Source organism: Sarcophilus harrisii, chromosome 3 (assembly GCF_902635505.1).
Source record: "Sarcophilus harrisii chromosome 3, mSarHar1.11, whole genome shotgun sequence".
Taxonomy (NCBI): Eukaryota; Metazoa; Chordata; class Mammalia; order Dasyuromorphia; family Dasyuridae; genus Sarcophilus; species Sarcophilus harrisii.
Window position 1 is genome coordinate 113,827,391 of NC_045428.1, and position 12,665 is coordinate 113,840,055.

The following is a 12,665-nucleotide window of genomic DNA, read 5'->3' on the forward strand; positions in this document are numbered from 1 at the left end:
TAACCTGGGGCAAAAATACAATTCAAATATGAAGGAGTCATAATCAGGATTACCCAGGACCTAGCAGCTTCCATTTTAAAGGATCGAAGGGACTGAAATGTGACATTCTAGAGAGCAAAGGAGTTTGGACTACAACCAAGAATCAACTATCCAGCAAAAATAAATAATATCTTTCAGGGGAAAAGATGGATATTTAATGGAATAGGGGATTTTCAATTATTTTTGATGAAAAAATCAGAGCTGAACAGAAAATTTGATCTTTAAATACATAATTCAAGAGAAGCCTAAGAAGATAAAAGAAGTAAAAAATTACATTTTTGAAGGTTAACTCTTGAGAACTGTATTTTTGTTAGGGGTATAAGTTTGTCAGAAGGTATAAGTAAAGGTGACTTTAATGTGATGATATAAAAAAGAAACTAGGGGTGGAAAGGGGATTGTACTAGAAAAGGAGAAGTAAAATGGAGCAAATTACATCACATGAAAAGGCAAAAAAAGACCTATTACAGATGAGGCAAAGAAGGGACAGAGATCCTTGAACCTTAATCTCATGGAATTTTGCTCAAAGAGGGAATATCAGCCTTATTTATTTTGATATAGGAACTTTCCCTATAGGAAAGTACAAGGAGAATGGGGAAAGGAAAGAGGGAGGGGCTGAAAAAGGGGAGGATCAATTGAGAGAAGTGGTGATCAGAAGCAAAACATTGATGAGGAGAGAAAGAGAGAAAGGAGAGAAAAAAGTATAACCTAGATCATTGGTATAGTCTGTGTTTCAAAGCTTCTAACCTTCATTACAGTATAAAACTTCCCAGTAATACACATAAAAAGAACAGGGAAATATAAATATTGACAACTCAGGTCATCAGACTCTCCTATGCTGTCATGTGTTGCCTCAAAAAGGCTTCACTCACATGGATTCCTTAATCTTCCTGGTCCATGCTATGAAACTCTAACCCAGAAGTCTATGCAACTATCACTTTCTTATGCTAGTTAGTGGAAGCTCAGAGACAGTCACTGCCTTCTTGCCCAGATCATCTATTTTGCTTTCCTATAATAATTTCAAAATAAAAATTTTGAAAACAAAGCACAGATTTTCCATAATTTCCCTTGCTATTATGTGATTTAAAAAATGAAGACCTAGTACATAGTAAAGAGTTATTTTGGGGATTCCTAATGCCAAATGCACAAGAAAGAAGCTGGCTGATTAATCAGTTGTATTGAGTTAAAGGTTAAAACTGTACTAAATCTTTTGAGACTCACAATATGTAAAGCATTTAGTAGGTGCTGGAAACATGAAGACAAAAAAAAAAAAAGAATTAGTCCCTATTCCCAGAGGAGCATACATTCTCCCTGGAGATTGAAGGGGGAGTTTCAAGATATACTCAGGTAAAAATAAATATGTATATGTGTGTGAACATATATGTATGTTATCAGATGTATGTATATGTGTATATAGCTAATTCCAAGAGAGAGAAGGCATTTAATTGAAATCATTTCATATATGTGACACAAGAAATATCTCAAAAGAATCTAGAGATTTCCAGAGACAAAGAATATGTGATTATTGAACTGTAGAGCTGCCATTTGGGGTTCAGCAGAATTAAATCAGAGAAGTCAATCATAAGGTTAGCTCTAGGGTAATGAAATTTTAAACTACGTCAACACTGGGGGGGGAAAATGATAGTGTACCATGGGTGCTAAGTGTTGATGGGGTGAGAGTTATTCCTAGCCTCTGGCCCTATACAAGTCAGATGTTTGTTTATTTGTTTGTTTTCTTTAAGGAGAATTGAAATCATCCTGGAGAATTGATTGGCTCAGGGAGTTGACATCTCTTACTTGTCTGTAGAGTACAAAACAGCCATAAAAAGCTCTGATGCTTGGAACAAAATAGACAATCCAGGGAAAAGAGTATCACTCATCTAAATCAACTTCTTTGGTAGTTATCCTTGTTAAATAGATTCTCCATGTGGCTAAATCAATCTCTCTATCTCTTTGTCTCTATCTCTGCCTCTGAGTCTTTCTGTCTCCCTGTCTCTGTCTCTTCCTCTGTCTTTCTCTTTCTCTATCTTTCCCTCCATCCCTCCTTCCCTCCTCTTTTCTTCCCTCACTCTTCTCTCTCCCTTCCTTGCTCCCTCCCTCCCTCTCCCTCTCCCTTTCCCTCTTCTTCTTCCCTTTTCCTCTTCCTTTCTTTCTCCCTCTCCCTCTCTCTCTCCCTCTTCCTCTCCCTTTCCTTTCCTTTCCTTCTCCCTCTCCCTCCCTCTCTCCCTTTCCTTTCCTTTCCTTTCCTTCTCACTCTCCTTCCCTCTCATCCTCCTTCTCCCTCTCCTTCTCCCTTTCTATCTACCCCCTAACCCTCTTCCTCTTGCTCTCTTCCTCTCCCTCTCTCTCTCCTTTTGTTCAGATTTCAAACCTAAACTACCAAGACATTGGCCTGAATCAGCCTTGGCCCAGAACATCTGGAGACATGAAATCAAAAGTAAGACAACTCCTGAGCTTAAGATGCTTGCATTCTAATTGGGAACGAATCATTAAAAAGAGTGGTAGCTGGTTAAATATAGGGGTAGGACGTCATAGAATTAGTGAGTGAAGGTATAGAGCAGCAGACATACTTTTTGTGACATGGCAAGAAGATGACTGGAATAAATAAGATATAGTGAACTATGTAAGCACTCATCAATCAGAATAGCAAAAGTCTCCAAGAAACGGAGAGGTTGTATTTACATGGGTCCAGGGATTCCTACACCAATAAAATCAGAGATCCCTAAAGGATAAAATGTTGCAACCATAACATACTATATATATGAATATGTCTAGATATAGAGGATTGGGACTGAATCTGCAATTTCCTTCCTTTAGGAAATTCCCAGATGAGGAAACTTCCTCTACCAGTGCAGGTTGTCTCTGAAATTTATAGTCTCAAAGAATAGCCTAGTAAAGCAGTAATGTCAAACTCAAATGGAAAGGGGTCATTAAATTCACTAAATTGTAGATAGAATCCTTGGGAGCAAGAGTGGGAAGGCTGCATAGTGACTTATTACATATTAACATTGTTCTATTGTATTTTTATTTGTTTTGTTTTTCCAATTAGATTATAATCTGGTTGGGCAGAGAAGCTAGAAATGTACAGGCCACATGCCATCTCTTTGATACCTCTGGCTTAAGCACTAAGAGAGTAAATGATCCACCCATAGCTGGTATATGTTAGAGACAACTTCCACCATGCTGTGTCTCATTTACATATATATATAATTTATATGTATATATATATATGTACGTATATATATATACACACATTTATAGATACACACATGTGTGTGTATATATATATTTAGAATCATAATTACTTGAGTTTCCCAGCATCTTCTTTTTATATGTATGCATGTATTTGTTTTCATGCTGTTTTCACAGTTTTACCTCTGAAGCCTGTCTAGACAATGAAGCAATTAAATTGACACACTCTGCATTGAATAAGATTTCCTTCCTTCAACAAAAAGCAGGTTACACAATATGACTGTGAATACCAAAGGCAATGCTTCATAATTCAGACCTTGGGGAAGATGTTTGGTGGTGGTGGTGGTGATGGTGGTTTTGTGTTGTTTAGTCACATCCAGTTCTTGATGGCCCTACCTGGGGTTTTCATGGCAAAGACACTGGACTGGTTTCCCTTTTCCTTCTCCACCTCATTGTACAGATAAGGAAACTGAGGCAAACAGGGTTGCTCAAGGTTACACAACTAGTAAGTGTCAGATTTGAATTCATGAAGATGAGTCTTCCTGACTTCATGGTCCAGCATTCTATCTACTGAGCCACTTAGATGCTCCTTTGGGAAGATATTTTGTCAAAACTACAGAATGCTTTGACAAATGTTGTTTTATGACTTCCAATTATGTACTGAAACTAGAGCTGGTCTAAAAAAAAAATACCCTGTAAGTTCTACTTAATCACTAGAAAAAGATTGATGTGTAATTAGTATATCAAGGAATAATGTTAAGTACTAACTTTAATTTTAATTATAATATATTACATATGAATTAATTATTCTAAACTGCCTGAAAATAGTAAATATTAAGAAAGTAAATATTTCTCTTTGTAATCTTATTTACAAAGCGGATTGGTGAAACTTGGGCTGACTAGGCTGCTGAGGGACTTCAGGTTCAATATTGGAATGAAATGAGATACTTATAGAAGATGTGAGAGTTAGCAAAAGGATATTTATGAAGGCATATTAGGGAAAAGATATTTAACATTTGGCCTAGATATTCAGCAAGAACACCCTGTTGATTCAGCTAAATGCAGTTTCTCCTGCCTCTGCTTTACCTATGCAGGTAAACTAGTCAAACATAAAGACCTAGCTGGACTTCTCATAGCTTTTTATAATCAATCAACTGACCAGAAAGCCATATTAACAGGCTGAACTTTAGTCCTCTAAGTCAATTAAATCTTGTATTCACTTTCAAAATCTGTTTGAGGAAAAACTAGTTTACCTTGCATAGGGAGGAGTCTTAGGATATTGCTACCAACATGACTTAGAAATAATTTATTCAAAATGCAAATGTAAAAATGGCAGTCCAGTTATACAAATAATCAAGTTATTTCCAATTTCCAATAATAGTGTGTGAATAAATGAAGTCTAGCTAATACTTACATGAGAGTTCAAGGATTTATCTTTAAAAGTATAACTTGACTGAAAGAACATTGGATCTAGAATGAGTGAAATGTTGAATCTCATCTCTCCTATAAGATAATATACTTATCTTCCTTCTTTGTAGACTTTGAATATGATACATTGCATAATCTATCAGATTTCACTAATGCATTTGCCAGTTTTGCTAACCATTTTTCTTCTCTTTATTCTTCTTTACAAAGTATGACTTTCTAAAGAGCAAAAGAGAGGGGAATATATTCATAAATTAAGATGATGTAAATATAAATATATATAAATAAAATTGTTAGTTTACTTGCTAGCTGAGCATTAAAATTTTGTGGCATTTAGTGTTAATATTTTTTGTAGTTTTATTCTTTTCACTTACATTGTTAGAGGGCTTATATATATAATTTTCTCATACTCATTTTATTTTGTAATTAATTTTGTTTGTTATTTAATTTGTTTATCAATCTTCCTGTGCTTCTCTGTATTCATATCAATAACTTCTTAAACATATGCAATTTATTTAGCTATTCCCTAGTTTACAACTATCAAATTTACTTCTAGCTCTAAAATAATGCAGATATGTATGTGCGTTGTGACTATATCTGTATGTCTATGTATGTATGTGCATTAAGTATATAGGGACTTTTTTTGTTGTTGTTCTTGACATTTTTAAATTATATGCTTAGCAGTGGAATCTGCGGGCAAAAGGGTATGGGCATTTTGTACATTTTCTTTGCATAATTCCAAATTATTTTTCAGAACTGTTTTTACCAATATACAAAAATATCAAAAATGAATTAGTGTCCTGATCTTTCCCTAACCCTGCCAACACTGTATGATCTTTTTTGGCATCCTTGCAAATTCTAATTGGTATGTAGTCAAATCTCAGAGTTGATATTATTTATATTTCTCTCATTTTTAGTGACGTCAAGCACTTTTGTATGTTTGTTTACTAGATTATAATTCTTCCTTTGAGAACTATATGTTCATATCTTCAGCTGCTTATCTATTGGGAAATGTCTGTTAGTCTTAGGTAAGTTCCCCATGTAGATTGAGGATCAGATAATTGTTAAAGATACTTTATGCAAATATTTTTTCACAATCATCTACTTCTATTATTATCCTAGGTGCACTACTTTTGTTCATATAAAAGCTTTTCAATTTCAGGTAATTGAAACTATCTAATCTTTTTTTACAAGCCTTAAACCCATAAATGTTAAAAGCATATGATTTACTTAATTTTTCATGATATTAACTTAAATATTTTGGTCATGTATTCATTCTGAATTTATTGTTGAACATGACATGAGTTGTTAGACTGAACTTAATTTCCTCCAGACAGCTTTCCAGTTTTCTTAGCAATTCTTATTAACCAGTGAATACTTTCCTAATTAATTTGTTTTCTTACTTATTAGTTATGTTATAAAATCAATTTTTTCTGATTCTTCTTTGTCTAATTTGATCTGCTTTTCTATTTTTAACAAGTACCAAATTATTTTATGAATATTGATTTATAATATCAGTTAAGATTTAGAAGTATCATCTTCCCCCCCCCCTTTTTTTTTCTGCTGAATATTCTGTACTTTTGGTGGTCCAAATAAATTCTTTAAAATTATTTTGTCTAGCTTTGTAAAATACTCCTTTTGTAGTTTGATTCACTTAGCACTAAATCTATAAATTAATTATAGTATAATTATCATTTTTATTATATTAGAATGGCTCAATTATGAATACTGAATGTCCTTCATTTAAGGAGATTGTATAATTGTCACTAGATAGCTAATGAGTATGTTTTGGTAGGTTTACTCTAAGATATTTCATGCATTTTTAAGAGCCATTTTGAAAGGGACTTCCCTTTCAATTACTGCCTTTGGAATTTTGTGCTTGCCATGTAGAAATGCTATTGATTTTTGTCTATTTATTTTTATAGCTTACAACTTTACTAAAGCTATTGTCTAAATTAGTATCTTTTCTGATTCCTTAGGAATTTCTAAATAAACCATCATGCCATCAGCAAATAGGGATAGTTTTAAGTCTTTTTTGCCTAAATCTATGCCTTTAATTTCTTTCTTATGTCTTATTGATGATTCTGATATTTCTAGAACCACGTCAAATAACAATACAGAATGAGGACATTCTAGGTATATTCCTATATTTGTTGGGGAAGCACATAATGCCCCTGTACCAAGGATTTCATATCTTTCTCTACTCTACTCCCAGCTACTCCCTTTATTCATTTTGTTCTGCCATTATATTATAATCCCCTAAGGACTGAGAGTGTCTTTCTTTCTGCTTATATTTGGATTCTCACTGCTTAGAACTGACTCACAATATGTGCTTAATAAATTTTTGTTGATTTAGCTTGACTACATTGAATACCATGCTATTGCCATCTTTGTGGGAGACCCTAGACAGAAGCCAAAACCTAAATCATAGTGAAATTGTCTCCTTGTCTTTCTCTGGAGCATCCCTTAGCATAAGCTATATTATGTTGCTATTGGTAAGTGACTAGGGCCTCCAGGGCCAATCATTCTGTTCCTAACTTCCGTACTTCAAAAATCATGTTCTACAGTGACTCCTTTATTTTCCTTCATAAAGTCTCCTCCTTTTTAATTCCTTTTCCCCATTGATTTCTTTTAAAATGTTAAGCAACTTAAGGACATAGGGTGGCTTTCTTTTTACTGATTATTTGTATCCCCATCATTTAGCACAGTGCTTGACTCATAATAAGTACTTAATAAATACTTATCTTCCTTCCTTTATTCCTTTGCTTCTTTTCTTCTTTCTTTCTTCCATTCAGCTGTCAAACTGATCTTAAAGTACAAGTTTGACACCTCCTTTCCATTATTTAATAAATTCTAGTGATTCCCAATGATCCCTGGGATCCATTATAAAAGCATCTATCTTTCAAAGTCCTTTCACTTGCCCTCTTTTTTCTCTTAAAGAATAATGAATCATTAGCTCTTCTTTACCTTCCCTGACCAACAAACATTTATGGTGCACTTGCTGTATTCATAGAATATGGTTTTTCCAGTGAGTGGGAACAACCTCTCCAAAGAAAGAGTTAAGTAGAAGATGGAGAGCCTCTAACCAGTGGTCCTTCAGCACGAATTGTGAGGAAAGTGATATTTAATTTCTAAAGCACTACATAAATATGAATTAGTACTCTCTTTCCACATTTTAATTCTACTGAATAGATATTGTCTCAGTCAAACTGAGACCTAGGAAAATCTTTGTTTAAAAAGAACAAGGTCCCCCATTGCATTCAGGTCTATCTCCAGTTGTCCTGATCTGTATCTTGCCACTGGACCTAGATGGCTCTGGAAGAAAGAGCAATGCTAGAGATTTTGTACAGTGCTTCCTCACCTAAATCTAAATCATATACAAGTTATGATCCCCTTCAAAAACAAAGGACAAACAGCAACAATTTCTGGGACAGCTGGGGGCTTGTGAGAACAAGTGGATAAAATATTTGACATCTGAACTGCCTCAGAAAACCCTGTGCTGTGCTATGATATGAATATCAGGGAGGGGGATTTTTTTTCCTTTAAAATTTAGGCTAATCCTGTTCTGTTATTATCATTTGTCTTTTTTGTTTTGCTTTTTAACTGAGAGGCAATGTGGCTCATTTTCTTTTAGCAATAGGAGGGTCTAGACACCAGCAACACCACATTTAACATGGAAAATTTCTCCCAGAAGCTTATAAAGAACTCAGCAAGCTAAAACATAACCAGTTTAAAAGGCTAGAATAATCAGAAATCTAAGAGACAGTCTTGGAGATCAGGACTGAGGGGCAAAGATGAATCTGGTCTTTATATCCAATTTCTCTGGTTGCTGTGCTAGGAAACAGAGCTCTACTAGTGCAGTTTCTATAACAATTCTTTGCCTTGAAAGACCCTAGCCCACTATGCCAAAAAAAAAAAAAAAAAAAAAAGACCCAGAACCTCCAGACATATGTGTGAGGAAGTGGTAGATTTGGAAATATGTATGTGTGTTTGCTGCTTAATTTAACTCCTTGGTTTTTGTCTTTCATTCTTTTATATGTAAACATCTTTTGTTTTAATATGATGGAGCCTGTTTCATTATGGTTTGGGTGAGGGAGATTCAGTGAAAAAGGAGGCTTGGGAACTATGGCATAAAATAGACAATTATTGCTTAATATCTTCAATGTAGGAGTAGCCCTGAGGTCCTGTTATGGGTCTCAGGGGCTACATGTGAAAGTATAGATTTTATTTTTTAAATAAAGGTCAATTGTCCCATAGAATTTTAAAAGTTTTGCATCTGCTTAAAGAAATTATTTGAGTTTTAAAAATTTCCTCTGGAAACTTAAAGATGCAGCATTTCTGTAGCATCAGCCAGAAAGTCAGTTTTGTATTCAAAAGCTGTCTCAGTGCTTTACCTTTGTTCTTTGAGAGATTAGGGCTGCCTCATTTCACACTGCTTGAAGGTTACAATATCACCAATTACCTCTGGATGCTTGCCACTGGAGGAAATTAGCTGAAGGACCACTGGTTAGAGGCTCTCCATCCTCTACTTAACTCTTTCTTTGGAGAGGTTGTTCCCACTCACTGGAAAGACCATATTCTATGAATACAGCAAGTGCACCATAAATGTTTATTGGTCAGGGAAGGTAAAGAAGAACTATAAGAAAAAGGTTTTCCACTTTGCCCCCATTTTACTTATATATCACAAATGGTTGACCATGTTTGTTGTAGAATATTCTACAAATTGCCAAATCTTTTACAAATGAAACTCTAAATATAACTTCAAAAATAATCTCATTAAGTCAAAATGTGTATATGAGAAATGAAGAGTGACTGAGACAGGGAGAAAAGCAATATTTGTTCATTTCTTTCCATTTTTTTCCCCTTTCTATTCTTAATATTATTTTCCTTGTTCCGGTCTTCCTGATTTTTTTTTCATTTCCCCTTGGAAAGTCTTGTACTAATCCTGATTAAATTACAGGCAACGGTTTCTCCTCCTAAAGTTCATCTCTGGAGCATTAGTATAAAATTTAACTTTCAGGTAACAGTGGTGAGCCTTTAAATACTGCTTCTATCAAAATATTTTGGAAAATAGAAAGTAAAATCATTGTACTGATTTATCATACTTATACAACTCAACTCAAATTCGTAAATGTTTATTAACTTATTGTATGCAGAGCCCTGCTCTATGGCTGAGGGAAAGTTTAACTGAAGTCTTTTGTTTTTAATGAAACTTAGTCTAGTAGGGAGGTTTAACTCATACATATGGAACTATATGACTAAAAATGCATGGTGATTTCCTTATAAATGAGTAGACAAAATGGCTTATCAGTGCAAGAAAAAGCATTAGTTATAAAATGCTCACAGTCTAATGTGGAAATTTTCAAACAACTATATATATATATATATGGAATAAACTGAAAATAATCAACAGAAGAAAGACACTGGTATTAAAGGGGAATCAGGAAGGGCTTCTTAGAAAAGGAGGAGGTGACTTACATTGCTGGAACTTGAAGGATGGCAGTGAAGCCAGAAGGCAAAGATAAAAAGGAAAAGAATTAAAGACACAGAATATAGTCAGTGAAAATGCAAGTGGTCAGGAGACGGAGTTGTGAAGAATAACAAGAAGGTCAGTGTCACTAGGTCATAAAGCACATGAAGGGAATGAGGTGCAAGAAGACCCAAAGGTTATAAAGGGATCTGAAAATCAAAGAGGATTTTATATTGGTCTTGGGAAAAATAGAGAGTGCAGCTAGATAGCCCAGTGGGGAAAGCACTGGCACTGAAGTCAAGAGGACCTGAGTTCAAAGTCAGCATCAGACACTTAATACTTACTGTGTGACCGTGGACTAGTCACTAACCCCAATTGCCTCATTTAAAAAAAAAAAAAAAACTAATATAGAGAACCACGGGAGTTTACTGACTGGGCAAAGAAGATAATGTGATTGGACTTGTGCTCTCGTATCATTTTGACAGCCAAGAAAGGAATAGATTAGAATGAAAAGACAAAGAAAAAATATAACTAGAGTGAATAATGAGGAAGGAGAAAGACACTGAAAAGATAAATACTGTAGGATGATTTACTTTCCAAGCCAGACTGGTATCTGTCTTTGCCATCTCATTGTTCCCACAATCCTAGAGGCTAATCGAGCTATGTCTTGTCCCATACTTATTTCAAAATTTTCTGCATCCTTTCAAATGCAGCAGGGCTTTTCTTTGACACACATCCAAACTTCAGATGAGGGTACTAAGGAACATATAAGTGTCTATCATTATTTAACAAGTCTGTGGAAAAGCTAAAGGCAAGGTCTATGACTGACTATCAGTCTGGGCACATGAACCACATGTGTCTTACCCTGAAAACAATCACTTTCCTTATTTTCAAAGGACCATAAAGTCATGTCCATTTGGCATTGATTTTACTTTTGTTTCTCCTCTAGATTATCAGTGCCTTATGCTGAGTTTTTCCCACATTCCTAATGATTTGCACTGACATAATTTTCTAATAATGATTTTGGTGGTCAGGTAGAATTGGTGACCATTTGTGGCAGCTCTCTGAACTGGAAAAAATACCTGTAAGTTTGTCACTCTTCCTCCCCATCTTTCCCCCACCCATTTCCCTCCCCTCAGGAGAAATGGTCTGGGACAAACTAATTGAGAAAACTAGTAGTGCATGCCTTTGGGAGGTTTTATTAATGGAACCAGATACACTGCTATAACAGAATGTACTATTGCTCTTTTACATTGATCTAATTAGTGCATTTACATACAGAATGCCTCCTGGACAATTCTCTACCAATGATTCTCACTGTGTGCTCACTGCTCCGGACTCCTTTTTAGACACATAATTGAACAAAGAATTCAGCGAATCACCATTTTGACAAGAAAAAAATGACATTGTCAAGTACTAAGAAGAGACTGCTGGTGTCCAGGTGCAGAGTTAGGGCTGGCAGGCTTCCTCATGCTTATGAAATGAGGAAGCTGAAAAGACTCCTCCCCCGCTCTACTGACGCCTGTCCTTCTCTGAGTGGAGCACAATCCAAGAGGAGGAAAAGATGGACATCGGTTTTACTAAAAGAATATCATTATAGACCTCACGGGGCTGTTTTAGTGATCATATGAGGTAATGCACATGAAAAAGCTTTGAAAAACAGAAAGCAAATGGTTTTTACATAGAGGGATTGCATGGATTATGTATTTCAATCATATTAAATAAAACCAAAGATGGCCATTAAGTCTTCTACTTCTACAACTCCTTTTAGATTCTATCTATCTTCACTTAATTTTCTGAACAACTCCATGAAATTGATGGAGCAGACATTCCTATTTCACAGATTTAAAAGTGAGGTTCTGTTTAAAAAAAAAAAAAAAAGATTTCTGGCTTTGGAGCAAGAAATCTTAAATTTGTATTCTACTTGTGTCAGTTGTTAATAAGGGGAGAAGTCATTCAATTTCTTAGTGCCCCAAGCAACTTTCTGACTACTAGGCAAGTCACATTATTTCTTTTGGCCTCACTTTCTACATCTGTAAAATGGAGGAGTTTATCACACCAGAGAAACTCTTACAATCACATATAACTCTAAATCTATGATCTTACAATCATATGAAACTCTAAATCTAATTAAAATAGCTAAACAAAGAAGTGAGATCAAAACCCTCTCCTTCACCAAGCCCACTGATCCCAAATCATATCTCTTTCTTTTTTTTTTTTTTTTTTTTTTTTTTTTTTTTGCAGATCCTCATCTCTGAAGCAAAAGGAATACCTCATAAGTTAAGATTTACATAACAAAATAGATATTTTCCCTAGTTAAGGCACATATAAAATATAAAAAATACTGGAATCACATTAAAGAGATGAAAAGCCCTGATCTGAACAATGTTATTTGTGTTGTTGACCAACAGCTGACCAAATATGGTTTCTGACTATGATGAGCTTTTTATAGATAGCCTGTCTCAGAATATTTGAGGACAGAACATCCAGACACACCAAGCATTTATAGCAAGTTACTTTAGCCCAGATCCTCTGATCTTGA